This window comes from Arvicanthis niloticus, chromosome 9, assembly GCF_011762505.2.
Source record: "Arvicanthis niloticus isolate mArvNil1 chromosome 9, mArvNil1.pat.X, whole genome shotgun sequence".
Lineage (NCBI taxonomy): Eukaryota > Metazoa > Chordata > Mammalia > Rodentia > Muridae > Arvicanthis > Arvicanthis niloticus.
In genome coordinates this window covers 67,477,745-67,501,135 of record NC_047666.1, presented here as the reverse complement: position 1 = coordinate 67,501,135, position 23,391 = coordinate 67,477,745, and the positions used below count along the sequence as shown (strand labels likewise).

The 23,391-nt window shown below is 43.1% G+C and overlaps 1 pseudogene; it reads left to right on the top strand.

Annotated features, from left to right (window-relative positions):
- Nucleotides 1-18,432: 18,432 nt before the first annotated feature.
- Nucleotides 18,433-21,402, top strand: LOC117715456 (cell division cycle protein 27 homolog; annotated as a pseudogene).
- The last annotated feature ends 1,989 nt before the right edge of the window (nt 21,403-23,391 follow it).

Here is a 23,391-nt window from a genome sequence, read left to right as displayed (position 1 = left end):
AAATTGTCAACAAAACATCTCAAATGTCCTACTGCAATAGCCAGTTCTATATTCTCTCTTAATCTGATATGGAACACCAAGCATAGAAAGATAATGTAGGCATTAATTAATTACATTTTTAGTTGCTTCTCCTCTTAAAGCAGTTGCAACTAGAAAGCCTGAAAAGGTGTCAATTTACATGTACATGTTTTAATTTTCCAAAATCAGAAATGGGTAACATCCACTTGCTATAATTGATTATGTATAAGTCCTCAAGGATTAACAACATTATGAAAAAATTGAGGACACAGAGAACAAGTTTTTGCAATTTGACTTGCACACTCTCTAGAAATATCAAATTATTGTCTCAAGGTATTACTATTTTGATGATATAAAGAATAAGATTGTATGGCCAATTGTTACTGTGAGGCTTATAATCTGCCTGGTATACAAATCTACTGTGGCATTGCCGTGGGATCCAGGCAATCCAACATGAGCTCTTAAATGTCTTATAGAGTTAAGGAAAAGTACATGTTTCTTAAATTAAGCTGTATTTGTAAAATTTGAGAATTAGCAACATCTTAAAAATGAATAATTTTAAGCAATTATAAACCATGAGCTATAATATACTGGCTATGAGTATACAAATTGAAAGCTTGATTTTTTTTTCAGCATTTCAAACAGTGGCTACAGCACATAATTCAATTATTTGTGCTGAAGCAGGGGAAACTTAAGAAAATGAACATGTGATTCAATTATATATATAGTCTTCCCATTAGGTGAGCTGTCTGTAAATATTTTCTGCCTTTGAATATTTTCTGGAGCAGCAAGCACTCCCCAAAAATTTAAAGCTCGTTGTATGAGCACAAAGGCTTGCATTAAAACTCCTTCAGAGATATCAACTAATAAAATACCATGCAATGAACAATATACACTGAAAGATTCAAACTCTTAACTCAAGTGTGAGAGTTCTTAATCCGGGCCTATTTCTTGAGGCCTGGCCCAACGATTATCCTTCCTGTACTGAGGACAAATTCCAGGGGCATTCCTGCTTCCAGACAGCACTTCTGCTGTCTGTCTATGCCTCTATTTTTTGGACAGTCTTTCTGAAAATGACCTATGTCTCCATACCTAGAACATTCCTTATCCCCTCAGCGCTGTGAAAGCATGGCTTGGACTGAAGTTAGCATTCTCATAAGCCAATTGTGTAAAAAACAACTCCTGCCTGGGGTCTCTAAAATTTCTACCAGCCCTTTTAGCAGCCTACCTACAAATTCCTAAACTGGTTTATCAGAGCCCTGTGTGTTCTAGATAAAAGTCCCACTGAGATCTCAGTTTAACTATATTTTTTAGTTTCTTTTGCAATATTAGAGTGTAACCATAATTTTGGGAAACCAAACCGATTTTTAACAATATAAACAATTTATTTTCTCTAAAATCAACACCAAGTACATTACTTTCATGTTACTAAGTTTGGCTGTCAGTTCTTATATATGAATGTATGATAGTGCAGCTTTTAATACCTCTTAAAGAGACATTGTTTTAAATCCTATCTTTATACATCTGGTTTCTGAATGACTCTTATCCTGAGTTACCAGTTTTAATCCAACTTTTTGTTACCAAAGTTGCAAAAAAATTTTTTAATCATACCCAATAACTTATAGGCAAATAATCTATATTCAAGACATGCAGAACATTTTATACTTCTGAAACCAATCCGAAGCAAAAATGAAGTGGCTGCACATATATTTAGACTAAACAAATTTTTTCTTGCTTTTTCTAGCTGTAATTTCAAGAGAAGCAACTTGTCACCTGTTGAACCCAATAATCATAGTCACAGATTTTTCTAGGAGAAACATCTATTAGCTCCTTACCATTGAAGCCATAAAAACCTGCCAGTCCCTTTAAGAGCAGCTTTTACATCAGTGAGACCATGGCAGGGCTTCTCCATCTTTGCTAGACTCCTAACCACAAGTGCAGGGCTCCAAAGGCCAATTGAAACTGCTTTTTATTTTTACTTTTTCTCCTCTCTCTCTCTAGTTAAAAACTAAATCAAGGGCTGAATAACCAGCAGATAAAGTTTTAACCATTTTCTTTTAAACATGAAACATGGAACAACACTCAAGCAACGAAACAAAAACAGACATAAACTGACAGACAAGGATACATTGGTGCACCAAGGACAAAAAATAGACATAGAGAACAGTACTGAAGGTCTCTCCCGTAGGAGCCAGAGAAAAGGCAGGACAGTCTCCTGATCTTCTCCTGCTCCCAGGAGGTCTCTAAAATCGCCTTTTTCTTTTCTTTTGCTAACATGGCCAGAGAGTGGACAACTGCATTATCCCTGTCTCTCCCTCATCTCCAAGGTTTAATCTTTTTATCTCCTTCTTAGGAGGTGTAGCATTTTTTTTTTTTCATTAACAGTCTCCTCTTGGGGAAACATCGACAAACATCACCAATGAAATCTTTTCTATTTGGGAAAAGGGAAAAAATTCTATTCTATCTCTATTTCTATCTTCTATTCTAACTCTCTATTCTAACTCTATTCTAACTAACCTAACTCACTATTCTAACTAACTCTATTCTATTTGTCTTTTCTATTTGGGAAAAGGGAAAAATTTCTATATTCTAACTCTCTATTCTAACTCTATTCTAACTAACCTAACTCACTATTCTAAACTAACTCTATTCTATTTGTCTTTTCTAAGATCCTTTTTTCTTAACCCTTACTCCTCGTGCCTTGAGGGACTCCTTGAGACCCTTTAAGAACAAATCATGTTTGTTCAATGCTTGTCCCAGAATTGCGTTGCTTTTTCTTACCTTCACCGGATCAATCTCACAGGCGGGTGACTCTGCGGCGATCACAATGCGGATCTTCTCTCTTCTCTCTGGAGAAGCATCGATCCTATGCTTTCAGGACATCCCTGTGGAAGCAACCCCGACCCACAAGGCCACACGTCGGGCGCCAAGTGCCCCGGCCTGCGGGGATTCGATGAGACCTTAGGGAAGGGGGCGAATGAATGAAAGGACAAGAGACACAAAGAATGAGAGCAAGTCTGGGTTCTGATCAAGCTCTGAAACTTTAATTTTGGGGGCAGGTTATAAAGACACAGCAAACCGGGACATTTGGGCGAGGGTCATTGCTTAGGGCTATCCTACTATGGAATCCTTACTGTCTAAGACCTTCCCACTGTCATAATCTTATCACCATAGACCATCCCACTGTCATAATCTTATCACCCTAGACCATCCCACTGTCATAATCAGCTCCAAGGAAATGCCAGACGTTCTTTAGGTTCCTGGGACCTGAGACCTGTGAATGTCCTTTCTTAACCTTGTACTGACTAGACTTTCTGAAACAGCAGGTAATTTCCTGGGCTTGGCTCCCAGCACAGGAGCAGTTTTCTCCATGTTGGTCAGAGACAAGCCAGCACTACTGTGGTGGACACATGCCATCTGGACTGACTCCCCACCCCTGAGATCATTGGTGCAGAGAACAACCTTGGAACTTGGGGCTGACAAGAAAGCCAACATCTGCATGGACAACAGGTATGCTTTTGCCACAGCCCATGTCTGCAGGACTATATACCAAGAAAGGAAACCCTGATGAAGCCAGGAACTGTGAGTACTCGTTGCCCAGGACACCAAAAAGGGAAGAGACTCAGTGGCCTGAGACAATAACTGGACAAATCAAGTGTCTTGATATGAGAGCCTGTTCCAGTTGTGGACCTAAGAGATGGCCTCACTTAAAGCACAGAATAAGAGAAAGAACTCAGATTGCTAGCCATCCTGCCAGATACTATCTAGAGAAAAATATAAAATGGTGCACACAAGAAGGGAGAACTATACTCCCCAGAAAGCAAAGGATTTACCAGGCTAAATACACAGATGGATTCTTAAGATATGAGTGCAAACAAGCAGCCAAGAGACTTAAAGCGTATAAGGGACCTTAGGTTCTGAGCCAGAGAAATAATAAGACTTAGAGTAAATAAAAAATACCTAGGAGAAAACAGCCTAGAATAGGGACCTTCCCGAGGTTTCAAGTATCCTAGGTAATTAGATCAGAGAGCAGTTTTAAGGTAAGTCAGGAATTGTCAGAGATATTAGAAGATCCACTGTTTATACTGTCTCCAAAGCTCAGGACAGGTAGAGAGAATATACAGAACCCTAAAATTAAACTACCCTTGGGAACTGGCGCTGGCTAGAGTGTCCTTTGTCCTTGTTCCATACCCAGAATGTCCCTTTAGTGTGAGAAATGAGTTTTCAGGCTACTAAGAGACTTCCTGGTGCTGCTGACCATCCGACCTCCTTGAAATCCACCAACACGTCTGCCTGAACATCCAGATGCCAGATCAACCTCCTGCTGTTTAGCTCAAGGTCGCCTGCTATTCTACAAGGCTAAAGAACTGCAGGCCTTGACTCCTGAGACATCCCACCCTAGAGGCACGGGGGGGGGGGGGGGGCAAATGCTGCCTTAGAGGGTAGGGCTTAGGGTGTATACACCCAAGGTTAAATGACAGCTTGTGATTACAAGATTGAAGTTGAAATGTGAATCTAGAGTTATATAGATTTGTTCCTTTTGCAATTTCTCTTTATTATATATGTGATTTTATGTGTGTGTAGACAGCTATGTGCCACAAAATGTGTAAAAGTCAGAGGACAACTTTGAAAGTGTGTTTCAAAGCAATAGAAATGTTTCGAGACACCTAGCAAATAAAATAAAGCCCGAGAAGCCCTGCTAACAGATACTTAGTTCCTAAGATTGATAAATGGTGAGCTTGCAGTCAAAGATTATTGTGTACTTGTCCAGCTAGATCCCGCAGGTACTCTTGAACTGAGTTTGAGATACACCCTAGATGATTCTGCAGAGAGCCTATTTTCCTTGACTCTAGCTGTTACATTGTGACTAGGAGTGGCCATAGGTATAGAGACAGGTGTGGCTACATTGATACAGACACCTCATTATTTTCATCAGCTGAGAGTTGCCACTGATGTAGATTTGAGAGCCCTAGAACAGTCGGTAACAAAGTTAAGTTGTTACTAGACTTGCTGTTTCTTAAAAGAGAAAGTCTGTGTGCTGCTCTAAGAAAAAAAAAAAAATGTTACTATTATGTAGACCATTCAAGAATGACCAGAGAGTAAATTCAGAGGAATGTTAGACCAGAGACAAGATAGAGAGACACAACAACCTTGATTCGAGAGTTGGTTCAATCCTGCCTTGCTGGACCCCTTATGATTTTACTTTTGCTTTTAACCATAAGCCCCTACATTTTAAATAGATTAGTAACTTTTGTTAGAGAAAAGATAAATGCTGTTCAACTTTTTGTTTTGCACCACCAATATAAGACTTTGGGTCAAGAAAATGGTAATTATGATGACACTGGAGTTTAAACTTTTCTAAAGATCCAAATCGGAAAAAGTAGGATGAAAATAGACTTATTAATAATTGAGTTTTTATGATTAAAAACATAACCAAATCGGAAAAAGTGGGGATGTAGAGTGAAAAATTATAAAGGCCATTTTATGAAATATGTGTAAATTTTTTCGCCTTAGACCTTGGGCAGAAAAGCACCTGCCAGCAGGTTTGGGTCCATCTAATTAGTTACAGAGGAAGGGGAGTTACAGGACAAAGGCCTGTTAAGAACATCCCAGAAACTGACTGGCCAAGAGAAGAACTACACCCTGCCCCCATGGTACAGCCTACTAGTGTTCAAAAAAAAAAGTAAAACAACCAATCCTGTGCACCCACGCGAAAGTTCGCTTTTTCTCCACCCCGCCCATATATAAGCGCTAGACCACTGAGCCACGAGATCAGTCCCTCTATCCCCTATGTGAGATATGGGGATATGGACTGGCCCAGAGCTCTGATTTAATAAACCACCTCATGTGCTTTACAGCAAGACGGTCTCTCGTGTGTCCTTTGGGTGCGTGCTATCCTGTGACTTAAGTGGACCCCCTTTCTGGGGAGTCCCGGACCTTTCAATACGTGTATATATATATATATATTATACATGTACATACACACATACACACACACACACACATCTATATATGTGAAGCCCACCCAAGCCCATCCTTTGTTTCAGCTGGATTACGTCATAAAGCAGGCTTAGCAGGCAGTCTCTGCTTCTAAATTCTTAAAGGAAGAGGTTGCAGTGTAAACAAAGCCGCTGGCTTCACTTAGGTGTTAAGGTCCTGTGTGGCAGACAAAGTCTGTTCAGACTGCTCAAAGGTTGGGAAGGGCACATGCGTCAACCAATCCGGGATAGTGAGAAACAAAATCCAGGAGCTACAATCAGACCTGCAGAATTTCAAGGAATGTGAGGCCTCTAATCCCTGGATTTTTGAAAACCCTGTATGAAAGTGGATACTCACTCTCATCACACAGTTCCTAGTCATCTTCCTGGTGTTATTACTCACTCCCTGCCTCATTAAGCTTGTTTCTACATTCCTTCAACAACAAATACAAAAAATTTCTAACAGAACTATTAATCAGTTCCTATTACAGGATTACCAGTCACTGTCCACACAGGAGCCTGATGTGAAGGCTTACCAAGTGGACCCTGATGGTGAACATCAGCTATGTTGGTATCAGCCTCTGAACCCAGTGACGTCACTTCTAGGCGACTCCCACATCAGGTGACTCCCACATTGTTGCCGAGGGAACAGCCCCACGCTCCCAGAATCCACCTGGCTCCCTCACCTTTACCTGGGAGATACTATGTCACTGCCCATATAAAACAGGCAGTACACCGGACTCGCGCCCTCTTTAACCTCTTATCTCTCCCACCTATCTCTCCCCACCTTTACCTTTTCCCCTGAATAAACCTATCCCCCCACCCTTGGAACCACGTGGTCTGGAGTAGTCTATTCTGTACGGCGACCGGGTTTTCCGTCACCTTCCTTTCATTGGTGCGTTGGCCGGGAATCGAACCCGGGTCAACTGCTTGGAAGGCAGCTATGCTCACCATAGCCCCCTGGGTAACCTCGTGACGACCTGGTTACCTAGGCTGTTGGCTGATTTCTTACCGCCTTTCTATCGGGACGCCGATACGTTAGCTCGGTAAGCCCTCCCTGTCACCCAATGGGTACTACATTGTCTTCGGCTGCACCCCCAGACTCCCCACTGGGTTGTCTCCTTAAAAACCTCAGATCTCTAAAATTAACGCCTGCATTGAAGCCTTCCAAATTGATACATCTCTGCAATGAAGTTTGGATCCAGTATCCTCTAGATAATGGTTTAAAATGGCCACCTAATGGCACCCTAGATCCAATTATTTTAAAGGGTCTTCACACATATATACAGCAGTCTGATAAATGGAAAGAGGTCCCCTATATCCAATCATTCATCTACCTCCGCTCTAATCCCTCTATGTGTTCTGCCTGTTCCCCTCCCCAGGTCCTTTTAGCAATAGAACCTCCCCAACCCCCATTAGATAACGCAACACTCTTAGATCCAGCTGACGAACCACCCCCCTTCCGTCGCAGACCTGTTTCCATGCCGCCGAAAACCCATGATACCTCAGAGCCTACTAACTCAACCTCCTCAGACCCCTCCCTTCCCTCTGCGCCAGCTGCAAGCCATGCTAATCGCCCTGTGTTGGCTCTGACCTTTACCCCTCCTATCATACGTTCTAGGGCCACAGCCAAACCTCCAATTCCTTCTCCTCCAGGGACACCTAAACCAGCATCTGTCCTTCCCCTGAGGGAAGTGGCAGGAGTAGACAGCCTTGTCAGAGTACATGTTCCTTTCTCACTAAGCGAACTCTCTCAAATAGAGACCAGATTGGGCTCCTATACCTCTAACTCCTCCGCCTTTATTAAAGAGTTCCAGTACATCACTCAGTCTTATAGCTTGACTTTTCATGATGTTCATATGATTCTCACTAACAATTTACTTCCTGATGAACGCAGGCGAGTTTGGGAAGAGGCAAAAACGCATGCAGATCAGATTCACCAGACAGACGGAACATATCCAATCGGATCTGAGGCAGTTCCTGACCAGGATCTTCAATGGGATTACAATTCCACAGGTGGTATCTTAGCTAGAGATAGATTTATAGCATGTCTTTTGGCAGGCCTAAGAAAGGCAGCCTTAAAGCCAGTAAACTTTGAAAAACTCCAAGAGGCTGTCCAGGACAAACAGGAAAACCCGTCCCAGTTTCTGGAGCGCCTTACAAAGGCTTTATTGCAGTATACCAATCTGGACCCTGAAAATCCGGAAGGTAAGCAACTTCTGATGACCTACTTTTTTTCCCAGAGCTACCCTGACATAAAAGCTAAACTTAGGCAATTGGAGAGGGGGCCCCTAACTCCACAGGCAGAAGTCTTGGTGTTGGCCTTTAAGGTGTACCATGAGAGGGATGAGAAAGCCCGAAAGCAAAAATACCATATGCTGGTAAAGGCTATCCAACCAGCCTCAGCCGCTACCCCAGACTCCTGGTCCCTGAAGACTCAGGGACCACCTGGCCCCTGCCATAAATGTGGTCAACAAGGTCATTGGGCGAGGGCTTGCCCCAACCCTAGCAAACCAAGGGGACCGTGCCCCAGGTGCCATCAGAAGGGACATTGGGCTGTTGATTGCCCTCATGTTGCTCAGAACAGGGGGACATCACTCCCAGAAAACCCTTCAGCTGACCTTCTAGGATTGGCTATGGAGGACTGACGGGGCCCGAGCTCTCTCGACCCGACCACACCTATCACTAGCAGGGAGCCTCGGGTAGATATTATGGTATTTGGAAAACCCATCTCCTTTCTCTTGGATACTGGGGCCACTTACTCAGTCCTGATGGAGTTTTGGGGACCCACCTCACCTTCGCGTTTTCCTATTGTCGGGGTAGGAGGACAACCTTACCTTCCTCACCAGACTCCCCCACTTAATTGCATTTTTAGGGGTGTACCTCTCACCCATTCCTTTTTGGTAGTGCCTACATGTCCTGTCCCCTTATTGGGAAGAGATATTTTAGCTAAGTTGGGAGCTTCTATTTCCTTTGCTCCCCCAATTCGCCTAAACCCAAGCTCGCCAGCAGTTCCTCTGCTCCTTCTTCTAGCCAGTCAACCTACTAACACTAACATGTTATTTCCCTTACCAGCCTCTCAGGTGGACCCCCAAGTTTGGGACGTCCAGAACCCCTCTGTTGCTAAACACCATTCTCCTGTTGTCATCCAGTTACTGGACTCTACCAGGTACATCACCCAAGCTCAATACCCTCTCCCCCTCCAGAGCCTCAGAGGACTTAAGCCTATCATTTCTGACTTCTTAAGGAAAAAACTCCTTCGCCCTACCTCTTCTCTTTTTAATACCCCTATATTAGCAGTTAAGAAACCTAATGGTACCTATCGCCTGGTCCAAGACCTCAGACGAATTAATTCTGCAGTGGTTCCCTTCCATCCTGTTGTGGCTAACCCTTACACACTTCTTTCTACTATCCCCTCAGGGACTTTGCATTTCTCAGTCCTAGACCTCAAGGATGCATTCTTCTCTATCCCTCTAGATGCCCGATCACAGGACATATTTGCCTTTACCTGGACAGATCCTGACACCCACCTTTCTACCCAACTTACCTGGACTGTTCTACCTCAGGGATTCCGGGACAGCCCACACCTATTTGGCCAGGCTCTGGCTTCTGACTTGCTCTCTCTATCTCTCCCTAGATCTAAGGTTCTCCTTTACGTAGATGATGTGCTTCTCTGTAGCCCCTCCCTAGAGATTAGCCAAGCTGACACTGCTGCTCTTCTAAATTTCCTTTCCAGTCGGGGCTACAGGGTCTCACCTTCTAAAGTCCAACTGTCTACTTCTCAGTTACCTATTTGGGACTAGCAATTACCCCAACCCACAAGGCTATCACCTTAGATAGAAAGAATCTGATTCAGTCTCTAAGTGTTCCTTCAACAAAGGAAGAGATTTTATCCTTCCTAGGAATGGCTAGCTTTCTGTGCTCCTGGGTTCCTTCCTTTTCCCTACTTTCTCGACCCTTATATGAAGCAACATTAGGCCCCACCCACGAACCTCTTCTCAAACCTGTTACTAAGCCCTTTCAAAGGCTCCAACAGGCTCTCCTTAAGGCCCCAGCCTTACATCTCCCTGACCTGACTCGTCCTTTTTCTCTCTACGTAACTGAAAAGGAGGGGTTTGTCCTTGGAGTCTTAGGTCACCAACTGGGACCATCTTTTGCACCTGTAGCATACTTGTCAAAAAGACTAGATCTAACCATCCAGGGATGGGCACCTTGTACCTTGTACCTTAGCAGCTGCAGAACTCCTTATTCAAGAGTCAAAGAAACTAACCTTGGGATCGCCCATAACTGTTCTCTCTTCCCACAATCTGTCACAGCTCCTAACTTATAAAGGCTTACAGACTCTACCTCCCTCCAGGGTTCTTTCTCTCCAGGTAGCCCTAATAGAAGACTCTACCCTCAGCTTTCAATCATGCCCACCTCTTAATATTTCCAATCTTCTTCCTCGACCTAATACTAATTACTCCCTATCTCACTCCTGCACTGAAACTTTAGAGGAACTACTACCTCATCCTTCACACATACAGGAGGGCACATTGCCCCAAGCCACCTATACCTGGTATACAGATGGAAGCTCCTTTTTACATGAAGGAACCAGGAAAGCTGGCTATGCCATAGTGTCAGACACCAAGGTGGTGGAGGCACAGGCCCTTCCTGATCACACCACCAACCAACAGGCTGAACTAATAGCCCTTACCCGTGCCTTCCAGCTGGCACAGGGACAATCCCTCAATATCTACACAGATTCCAAATATGTTTTCAATATCCTCCTGTCCCACACTGCCATCTGGAAGGAGCGCGAGTTACTTACCACAAAAGGAGGATCAGTAACTAATGCAAACCAAATTATGGCCATGCTAAAGGCCTCCCATCTCCCCACAGCTATTGGGATTGTCCACTGCAGATCCCACAGGACAGATGACTCTATTGTCTCCAAGGGAAACAACCGAGCTGATGAGGCAGCTAGAGCTGCAGCCCTTAGGGGCCTAGACTCATCTCACCCTCCCCAGGACATTCTTACACTGCAACCCACATCCCCACCTACACCCCCTGATACCCGTCAAACTCTGTCCTATCTCCACCAACTCTTTCATCCTAACAGCCAAGCATTGTCTCATTTTGTTAAGACTCACCTACAGCCTACTCCTGAGGACTTAAGTTTCTTAAAATCTATCACTGCTTCTTGCAGAATCTGTCAGATGTCAGATCCCAACTCCAAGTATCATAGCACCCCTTTTCCTACCCACCAGGCTAGAGGTTCCCTTCCTGGAACTGACTGGCAACTTGACTTTACCCACATGCCCGCCGTCAAACGTGTCAAATACCTCCTGGTTTTGGTGGATACCTTCTCAGGCTGGATAGAAGCTTTCCCCACAACTAACAAAAGGGCTCAGACCGTCTCTGATCTCCTCCTCCGAGAGATCATCCCCCGATTTGGCGTCCCAGCCTCCCTCCAGTCAGACAATGGTCCTGAATTTACTTCCCAGGTTTCTCAAATTATATCTAAGGCCTTAGACATCCCCTGGCATTTTCATATTCCCTACTACCCTCAATCTTCAGGTAAGGTAGAAAGAACTAACCGCTCTTTAAAAATCACTCTTGTTAAGCTGTCACAGGAACTTCACCTTGACTGGGTAAAACTTTTACCTCTGGCCCTTTTCAGGCTACGAGCTCTCCCCAAGTGGCCTCTCCTCATCTCACCCTTTGAACTCATGTATGGATGTCCAGTCCTAACTCCTGGTCTTTCACCTAAGTGCTCTCCCCTCCCAGACCATCTACTCACCCCATTACTTTGCCACCTCCGTTCTCTCTTGTGGAACTTTGCTGACAGCCATCTACCTCGACCACACACTGCCCTCTGTCCACCGCCTGTCAGCATTGGAGACCAAGTCCTTCTCTCCCCTCCAGATCACCGGCCCTCACCCCTCTCTCCCAAATGGCAGGGTCCTTTTAAGGTAATTCTTGTGACCCCTACAGCTGCTAAACTTGAGGGACTCCCTCACTGGGTCCACTTGTCTCACCTCAAGCCTTTCATCCCCCCACCTAAAACTGACTCTTCATACACGTCGACTCTAACAGGACTGTGCTCTATTAAACTCCAGAGGACTTCAAAATCACCCACCTTGCCCTCAATCCCAGAACATGAGACTCTACTCTGGCAGCTGAGTTCGACCTCACTGGACTAGACTTGGGTTTCTCATCCTCCCCTGCTGCTTGTCTCTATCCAGGTCAGGCCTTACATCTGAAGGTTCGAGGGTCAAGAGACCCCCACAGTTAAAAAACATCTCTTTCCAAACAGGGTCAGGAAACTGCTCCATAGCCGGGGGCCAAGAACCAGTCCAGGCTGGTTCAGTAGTTATTTATGTTTCCATTTTGTTCAATAAATAGTTGTTAGAGAGATGGTTCTGCAGTTAAAAGTGCTTACTGAGTCCAGTTCTAAGCACCTACATCCAGGGCCTTAAAATTGCCTCTTACACCTGCTCCTGGGGGGACTTCTGTCTTCCTCAAGCACCTGCACTCATGTACACACATACACACACACATTAAAATGAATATTATAATTAATAACATAATACCCTTTTAGACTAATGAAGTTTCTAATTCAGAAGCAATCAGGTGTAATAAAAAGATCTGGGATAAACCACCGTTAGTGATGGGTCAGTGAACTATGAGGAGAGTAAGATGGGCTATGCATGAGAACAGATTAACTTCTCTCCTCTGAAAATCAATAAAAATTATAGCTCTCCTTCCAGTTCTGTGCGTGGTATACTGAGAAACTGCTACTGTCCCTCAGGGAAGTCCCTCTTCCCAGCAAAGCAAAAAGAAAAAAGCTGTGGACACACAACTTCTCCTTTAGGGGTAGACTTGGAGATGTGGTATAACAAGCCTACCTTCCCAGAACTTCCCCAAAACTGTCTCCTTTCAAACCTGCACGGTCAGCCATTGCCCACCAGCCATCCTGAGAAAGGTGAGATATTAACATCATGGAAGAGGTCTGTGTTTTATAGAACAAACACAAAACAGACTTTGTAAGGTCAGGCCCCATCCATACACTGAAATGAAGTGAACCAAACTGGTTTTTATATCTCCAAAACCATTTGCTTCTCTGGTACTACAGTGAAATGCAATTTGGCCATAAAAGGGGGCTGAGTATGTGGTGGGCCCACAGATTCCAGAATTTAGAAAGAATGAAGGATGTTCTAAACTAAAAGCCCTCCCCTGAGCCTTCCCTGTCATTGGCTCATTCTGAAAGTGAAATACAAGTAGCTGTTCTTTTGGCTAACAAGCTTATTATTTACACCAGATGAAGAAAATACTACTTCCCAACTAGGAGGCAGTCTGTATCAATTGTAGGCTATTCATTGATAAGTTCCAATTTGAAAGAACTTTAAAACGGGTGAGATTTAGATTGTTGAACACAGAGTCTAAAATGACAGGGGAGTATAAATTAAAAATATGATTAAACAGCTATATTGAACATCCACAAAGATCTAGAAGAGATGAACATGCTAACTAAGACATATACATCTTGTGTCAGTGATTGCAACTAGGACTGTCTGAGACTGAGAATTTGCTATGTAATTAGACACAAACAGGACCCAGGAGTGCCCATGCTGCAAACATCAGGCTAATGAGGACAGCCAGGACAACGTTGAGCTGCTTTCTTGCAGTAGGCAGGCTTTAACTCAGGAGTTAGGTAGAGTACCAGGCACTCCTAATCACACAACATTTTGTATACATATCATTTTTTTCCACTCCAGCCCAGGGCCTATGAAAAGTTGCTATCATAAATTATACACCTGACCACCCCCCCCAAATAAACAAAACTAGCTATATTCAGCCTTTTTAGTATTGCAGCTTTTCAAATCTTATATCAGAATTTTTTCTTTTTAGAACATAGTTTGGGCAATGTCTCAGGCTAATTTCCACCCATGTGTTTATATAGAAGAAATTCGAGATAATAGAATTAATGTTATAAAAGATTTACCAATAGACTTTGCTTAGGTGACATTAAGTCAAACAAATTAGACTCACTAATGGGACATTGCCTCCAAAATACTCCAAAGATAAGTAGCTAACCTGGTAAAGATAGGTAAAATTTCAGATGCTAGAGTATAAATTCAAGGGTTTTCTCTCATTTCTACTGTGTGGAGTGAACTGTCATTGGGGGACACATTTCTGCTTCTATGTAGGAAACATTAAATGTGAGGGGTTTTTTCTTTTTGGTCAAATACTTACATCAAATATAAAACTTGTGTTTATAATAAGAAATTCAAATCTTTTTTTTTTTTTATCTCCCCCACCTTAAAGACTTTTATAAGAATTTTTAAATTCTCCCCAACCTGGTAAAACGTTTGTTTACACAGAGCCTGTTATCCACCCCCATAGCAAGTGGTTTCTACTACACCACTTGAAGCTCCAGGTAGCCCTGCCCAGGTTCCCTCAGATCCACGGATGAAAGACACACACATCTTAGCTTATTTTTAATTGTGCCCTTCCCCCAGGCCTGAGGAGGCCTGTGAGTTTTACCACAATAGACCAAGCAATAGTAGGACCTGAGATGCATTGCATTACCAGCCTTGGCGCCTTAGAGCCTGCTACCTGAGCTAAGAAGAATGGACTGCCTGCTGAGCTAGCCTTGACACCTTCTGGACTGCTATCTCCTTGCCCAGCCCCTGGGCTGAACCGAGAGGAGACTGGGGGGGGGGGAGTGGGGGGCTTCCCCTTTATATGTGAAAGCAAATTATTAAACTATGGGCCTTTATCAGAATACTTTGTCTTGGCCCCACATTTTTCTCACCCTCCATTCCCATAAATTCCCAGGCTTCGTCTCAGGAGAACCTGGTACTCGTGGCTGCAGGCAGCTACATTTAATATGCACTTAGCTCAATGGTCGGACACATCTAAGCCTCCCGGGGCTAACATGCCCTTATCTTCACTCCTGGCTCAACACCCTAAATCTGCCCTCAGCTTAGTTAGGTTTCTAATCTCTGGCCTGCTACCCCAGGCTCAGTCGGTGAAGTGACCAGTGACCACTCCATCTAAGATCAAATATGGCTGGTGGCTCTTTCTCCCTCTGAAGCATTGGGAAACTTCTTTCCTTCTTCTGCATTGTCTGCTAGCTTGTCTTTGGGAATCTGGAAGTTCTGCCTCTTCCATTCAGCCATTAGCCACTAGCATTTTAATTGATCAGTCAAGAACCAATTGGGGAACAGGACCTTCATTCCTGTTCCCCAGTTGGTTCTTGGGGGAAGGGCATTCATTCCCAGAGCATCAGAGCCACCCCCTACCCTACTGTTATCTCTCCCCCCCCCCCGACACACACACACACACTCACACACACAATCACACACTCACACTCTCATACATATATAAACATTTCTGGAACATGATGCCCTGGGGCAGTGACTTCTTTATCCTTTTCTTCATCCCCTGTGTGCCAATTCTTCTAAAACTAGCCAATCAAATATGACTGTGGAAGGTAATTGCTGAGTGAGTCTGGAGTCTCTGAAGTATTGATGAAAAGAGCTTCATAGAGAGGGAAGAGCTTCCATCTTGAACTGGCCTACCCTGGAGAGATAATGAGGTTATTAAGGACAGAAGTACAGGCTGCTTTCTGGTAAGAGTCACACTTCTGCAAGTGACAACACATATGTCACCTGGTACAAATGCAACAGCTGAGCTAAACTCCCTAGTACTGATAGAATCTAACTGTCCCACTGAGTGAGGCTCTTACATCCATTCTTCTATCCCTACTAGCTAAAACAGAGGACTAAATCCTTGGTTACCCAAAGTTGATGCTGTAAGGCAAGGTATGCTCAGCACCTGATATGACTATGAAAAATTTGCTCCCATTGGATTTTTTTTAGCAGGAAAATAAAAGACTCAGAAATAAAACTCAAGCCATTGTTTTCTGTGCTTTTAAATGTAACAAGTGAGCAATCCAGGGTCATGTAGTGAAATAAGTGTTCCTGAATGTTTTAATAAATGCTGAGATTGTAAAAAATACTGTAATTAGTATTCACAGAGATATCTGTGGGACTAAAAGAAAAAAAAATGCATCATTTTATGTGAGGAGCCGCATTTGCCATTAAAAGATGGTGCAGGCTTCTGCTTCCTGGTTCTTCACGGAAGCTTTACTTGAGAATGCGCCTGCGCATGGCGCGAAAACCGAGTATGACAATTGGATGAAAGATTTGAGCCAATGAGGGATCTGCACGTCTCCCAAAGCTCTACTTAAGCAGTGGGCTTTCTGAGCTCGGCGTCCTTCCCCTTTTCTTCATCTTGAAGAGCTGTTCAATAAATGCTGTCAGAAGAATCCTGAGTGTGGCGTTCTCCTTATCGGCGAGGTAGCGTGTCGCAAGTGCAACTGAAACCCGGGATGAAGCCGAACATCTCGGGGTTTTGACCAGTCATTAAGGACCCTGTTGGCTCGCAGAGGATTCAGAACTGACGGCGTGGAGAGTCTAGACGCTTTTCTGCAAGGTATGGTGGATCTTGTTTGGCTTAACAACAAGATAGCCTATCAGAAGCAGAAAAGGGAGAGAGCGCTAATAAAATAGAAAAGAAAACTAGGATAGAGAAGAAAACTAAGAAGGAAAGGCTAATTTGGACAGAGTCTCAATGTTAGAGCTCCAGTAAGCGGGATACAGTGAAGGACACCACGGGAATTGGAAGCGGTCATCCTCACTCCTGCGCTGGAGAACTAGTCAACTGAAGGAGCTGGTTGAATTCGGAAGTGAAACAAAGGTGATTGCATAGTAACAAAAACGGGGCAAGAAATAAGTAAATAGAAACAGATGAAAAAGGATTTAAAGAAGCAAGGAGTAAATTGCAGGCTGCTCTGAGTCAAGAGAGCCAAACAGATAAATAGATAAAGGTTATAGTAATGAAAATGGGGCAAGAAATAAGTGAGTAAAAACAGATTAAAAAGGCTTTAAAGACATGAGGAATAAATAGAAGGCTGCTCTAGGCAGAGAGCTAAGCAGAATGATAATGTTAATTGATTTAACTTTCGAAATGGGTGTGATTCTGAGTTGTATAATATTTTTTCTGGATAAAAACTCAATGTAAAGGTTTTTCTGGTTACTGGCTTAAGGAAAGGCTGATTTGGAAAAGGTTTTTCTATGTGTTTTCTGAAGAGGTCATTAAGGTAGTAGTTATGTCTTCCAGAATTATATGGATCAGACATGACAGAGGTAGGCCTCCAGAACACTAGATTCCAGAGAATCAAAATAATTATCTTGATACTAAAACTTGTTTTGAGATTGGTATATTGCAGAATACACAGCTGTGGAGAATGAATCTTATCACCTGCATGTTCACTGATGCCCTGGACTTCCAGCTGGATGCAGTTAAGACAGACTTCAGATGCTTTCAATTTACCCTTCTCCTCATTCCTCTTCTAAAAGTCAACGACCATGTTCAGCTTGAAGAAGTTAATGAGGAGTCAGCGTCCCAATTCCCTGGACTTGGGGACTGAGGTGGGGGTAGGCTTATTTGGCTGCATGATCTTTGGGGGAGTGCTGCTTACCCTCTGGTTGCTCTGCAAATTCAAACAACAACATCAAAAGGATAAGATGGTGATCACGCAAGCATTGCTTGCCGTGGAGCAGGGAACATCCCCTCAAGCCTGGTTGAATCTGCTTAAACAATGAGACACCATCACTTAACAGGATATCCTGAGGGCTCGTGTTCCCATTGCACCAGGTATCCTAGTGGTGGTCCTCCACACTTCCCGGGGCTCAGGTTCCCATTGCACGGGATAAAAGGTGTGGAGGGTCTCATACTGTTTAACTGCCTTGAACGCCTATCGGTAGAACGGTGGGCTAGATCGGCAACCTAACAGCCCTTGATTGTTGTTGCAGTTTAATAAGGAAGGGGGAGATGTGAGGTGCCGCATTTGCCATTAAAAGATGGCGCAGGCTTCTGCTTCCTGGTTCTTCACGGAAGCTTTACTTGAGAATGCGCCTGTGCATGGCGCGAAAACCGAGTATGACAATTGGATGAAAGATTTGAGCCAATGAGGGATCTGCACGTCTCCCAAAGCTCTATTTAAGCAGCGGGCTTTCTGAGCTCGGCATCCTTCCCCTTTTCTTCATCTTGAAGAGCTGTTCAATAAATGCTGTCAGAAGAATCCTGAGTGTGGCGTTCTCCTTATTGGAGAGGTAGTGCGTCACAATTTTATATTCCACGTGTGGAGCTTAAGCCACAAGACAGTACGGCTTTTCCGTCTTGCTCTCGTTTAGCTTTCTCCACTTCGGATATTCCTGAGTCTCTCTCTCAGAGAAACTTGGCAACCACTCGGCCTCCCCCATTCCCCAGTAACAGTAGCTGGTGAGTTTAAATGAGCTTGGGCTGGCAGGGCTGGAACCGCTACAAGGGTGGGGGATGCGGGGGTCTGAGTCACTGCAGAAAGTGGGTCTGGGCCTCAAGGATGATGGTGCTTCAGGAACCTGTCTAGGCTGCTATATGGCAAGTGCTGAAACCACTATGTTACCGAGACGCAGTTTTCCTCGCAGAACGAGTATATGCAGAAGTACATTCAGAAGAAGCCTTGTTTTTACTGCAATCTGTTACTACCACTCAGAAAAGGCTTATAAAGCATATAAACTCTTGAAAGGACACAGTTGTAGCACCCCACAGTGTAAATACCTGCTTGCAAAATGTGTTGACCTCAGCAAGCTTGCAGATCTTATCTGGTGGAGTGTTGAATGAGCAAAACAGCCATGATAATCCTTGTCTTGTTCTGTGATTCAGCTTGCTTCACTCTTTCCTTGTCAGGACTTGTATATTGCAAGACAGATCGGCTTGCCAGAGGATCAGAATGTTACCAAAAGAGCCTTAGTTTAAATCCTTTCCTCTGGTCTCCCTTTGAATCTTTATGTGAAATAGGTGAGAAGCCCGATCCTGACCAAACATTTAAATGAACATCTCTACAGAATGTTAGCAGTTGTCTTCCCAACACTTGTACAACTCTAGTATCTAATCACAGTTTATCTCACAGACAGCCTGAGACAGTCCTTACAGAAACACCCCAAGACACAATTGAATTAAACAGTCTGGACTTAGAATCTTCCAATTCAAAGCACTCCTTGAATACAAATTCCTCTGTGTCTTACATTGATTCAGCTGTAATTTCACCAGATAGCGTCCCCCTTGGAACTGGTACTTCCGTATTATCTAAACAGGTTCAAAATTAACCAAAACTGGTCGAAGCTTATTAGGAGAACCAACTGCTCTTAGCCCATTAACCCCAAGTTTTGGGATTTTGCCATTAGAAACCCCAAGTCTTGGAAATGAATCCTATTTACAAAACTACACTAATACACCTTCTGTAATTGACGTGCCATCCACCGAAGCACCTACAAAATAGTCTGTTTCAAGAATGGGCCAAACTGGAACAAAGTCTGTCTTCTCACAGAGTGGAAATAGTCGAGAGATGACACCAGTACTTGTTGCACAAACACAAAGTTCTGAAGGAGCCCAGAGAAACGGGCAAATGGCCAGTGTCAGCTTCTGGCAAATGGCCAGCGTCGTCAGCTTCAGCACCACCCCAGAAGCCTAGCAGGCTAGCGCTTGCTGCAGCTACAGCCCTTCCCCCCCTCAGCTCACACTCATAGAAATTCTCCTTCCCACCACCTGACCCCTCCAAAAGATGCCGCCAGCACCAAAGGCCACAAATCCTTACCCTAATAGCACCCACAGCCTAGGAATGATAGTATCAGTTTGAGGACAGATTAAAACAACAACAACAACAACAACAAAACAACAACAACAGCAAAAAAACAATGCAGCAGCCTCTATGCCGCTAAAGCTGGCACCCTCTCTGATAGATGGCCAAATGCTCCCCAACGCGGGTATTGAGCCCCACTATTACATCTCCCCCAAACACATTGCCTCGAAAAATGAGTTTCCCGCCTTTTCACTAGTGACAGTTCTACAACCAAGGAGAATAGCAAAAAGTTAAAAATGAAGTTTCCACCTAAAATTCCAAACAGTAAAACTAATAAAGGAGGAAAAACTCAACCCAACATAAATGATAGTCTGGAAATTACAAAATTGGACTCTTCTATCATTTCAAAAGGGAAAATAACCACAATCACACCTCAGGTCCAGGCATTTAACCTACAGAAGGCAGCAGCCGGTTTGATGAGCCTTCTTTGTGAAATGGGAAAAGATTATTTAGCTTTGTGTTCATACAACTGCAAAGAAGCTATAAATACTTTGAGCCACCTCCCTTCTCATCATTACAGTACTGGTTGGGTCCTGTGCCAGATTGGACAGGCTTATTTTGAACTTTCAGAATACACGCAGGCTGAAAGAATATTCTTAGAAGTTAGAAGGATTGAGAGTTTCAGAGTTGAAGGCATGGAGAGATCTATTCTACAACACTCTGGCATCTTCAGAAAGATGTCGTTCTTTCAGTTCTTTCAAAAGATTTAACAGACATGGATAAGAATTCACCCGAGGCCTGGAGTGCTGCAGGAAATTGTTTCAGTCTACAATGGGAGCATGATATAGCAATTAAATTCTTCCAAAGAGCTATCCAGGTCGATCCAAATTATGCTTATGCCTATACTCTATTAGGACACGAGTTTGTCCTAACTGAAGAACTAGAAAAAGCATTAGCATATTTTCAAAATGCTCTAAGAGTAAATCCCAGACATTTAATGCATGGTATGGTTTAGGAATAATTTATCACAAGCAAGAGAAGTTCAGCCTCTCAGAAATGCATTTCCAGAAACCACTTGATATCAACCCTCAGAGTTCAGTTTTACTTTGGCCCATTGGAGTAACTTCATGGAAAATATCTACTATAAAGATCAAATCATGGGGATGGAGAAGTGGCTCAGTGGTTAAGCAGAGGGGTTTGGTACCTAGCATCTACTTCAGGCAGCTCACAACCACCTGTAATTCGAGCTCCAGAGGATCTGAGGCTCCAAGCCACCACAGGCACCTACACTCATATGTTCAGTATGCACTAAAAAAGTCTGAGAAGACTTTGGATACCCTAAGCAAAGCCATTGTTATTGATTCCCAAGAACCCTCTATGCAAATTTCACAGAGCCTTGGTTTTATCTGCAAATGAAAAACACAAGTCTGCTTTACAAGAACTTGAAGATCTGAAACAGATTGTCCCCAAAGAATCCTTGGCTTACTTCTTAATAGGAAAGAAGTTGGGTCAAACTCATCTCGCCTCGATGAATTTCTCTTGGGCTATGGATTTAGATCCTAAAGGAGCCATAATCAGATTAAAGAAGCAATTGACAAGCACCGCCTTCCAGATGATGAGGAGCCAATAACCCAAGAGGAATAGATCATGGGGACAGATGAATCCCAGGAGAGCAGCATGATAGATGCAGATGACACACAACTTCATGCGGAGGAAAGTGATGAGTTTTAACTTGTGGAAGTCAGACTCAGACTGGCTAGTGCTGACATGTTCCTGTCCCTCTGTACACTGAGTCTCAGCTCTTGAGCCACCATTGCCATCATTCGTCACCTAGACCACGAGTGTGCCATTGTCACTGGACCCTGACTGTACACAGAGTGAAAGGCAGTGCAATACTTAGCTGCTAACAAGACTGGCTCTTTTACCAGTATGAAGGACAATTTGGGGGAGGGGTGAGGAATTTTTCTTTTTTTCTTTAATCTCCTCAGTTGGAAATCTATCATGGAAAGAAGAGTTATGTTTTGTCTTGAAGGAACTGTTAGATATGAAAATGTCAATGAACCAGAATTCCTTGGTCATTTTTCCAAAATTGTTTTTTATTTGGTTCTATTCCTGATAAACAGAGTGATTGACCTTCATTTCTAGCTTCTTCAAGGATGGTGTTAGCAAGTGCCAGATGGAACAATAAAAGACATTGCCTATAACAGAGTAAAGTTCATTGCTAAGGAACATAGCTTACCTTAAGCTTGGAGTGTCTCCTATAAGCAAATGCAGTGGGCCTGTTCGGACTCATGTAGGAGTCAAATACCCCTCCATACCATGTACTCTTATTCTGTGCAAGAATGCTTTAATGTCTAACTAAGAATTTTAATTTATTCGTCTTGCTTCAAAGTGTTGATCATTGTTGTCTTGGTATTGCAAACTTTACAATTGGTCTTGACGATGCTGGCTTTACTCTTTGAGCTCTGTTGGATCACCTTCAACACTCAGAGATGGTAGAATGGTTCCCTGATGAGAAGCCCACCAGGCTCTTACTCACCACTGTGTTTACGGGAAGAACCAGTATGAGAGATAACACTAAAGACAGACCTTTGAGATCATTCTAGAGAAGCCTTAGTACAGTTGGAGCCGGACCTGACCCTGAGTCTGCCTCTTTCCCGGGAGTGTGAGAATGAGTGGTGACCTCTGTCAAGTGCCATTCCTTTCAACTCTCTGCTTCCTACTGTCAGTACTGTGAGTCACCACAGCTTGTAATGAGTGTAATTAATTGGGTTTAAAATACTGAACATTTTAAACATAGGGAAAAGTTTCCTATAAAAGAGACAATTTTTCTCCTGAGTTCATCATAATATGGATTTGCATGGGTTTGGGGACTGGCCACAATTTTAAAGATCTAATTATGCGTATAAAATGGGAATCATCGGAATTTCACAGTAATAGATTTAAACAGTCTTAAATTGTGTATCTCCTTTATTGTAATGTATTGAAAATTTTAGAGAAACTTTAGTTAACATTTTATTAACTGCCAGTGTCAGAATATAACAAATTATAGTTTCTTATGAGTGACAGGCCTACAGTTATTATTTTAGAATATTTGATGAAGGAAAAATTCACACACTGCTTACTTGTACATGTAAGTCAAGCTGTGAAAATAAGTGGATTACAAAAGATATGGAAGAATGTTTTATCCTATAGACTCAAAAAAAAAAAAAAGGCACAAGACAGTAGCTATGGCTTTATCACTATGATAAAGCATTTATTTATGTACTTGTTGATCCTTGGGATTCAAAGTTTCCTATAAAGTTGCTTATACATTTGTGCTCAGCTTTTGTTTTATTTTACTTTTATTTATGTATGTCTGTATATACACACATGTGTGCAGGTGCCTGTGGAGGTCAGAAGAGGGCATCAGATCCTCTGGCTCTCACATTATTGGTTCTTGGGAGGAGCATGATATCAGTGCTGGCAACCTGAATCTGGTCCTCTGCAAAAGCAGCAAGAACTCTTAACCACTGAGCCATCTCTCCAGTCCTTAGTGCTTAGTTATAAGTTAATAAATAGATAAATATATTTTAATACATAAACAAAATTCTAAACATTCCACCAAATGGAATACTGTGCTAGCTATCTGCATTGCTTATTTTTTTTATTTTATGTGTGTAGTGTTTTGCTTGCATGTATGTCAGTGCACCATGTATGTACTTGGAACATGCAAAGAGT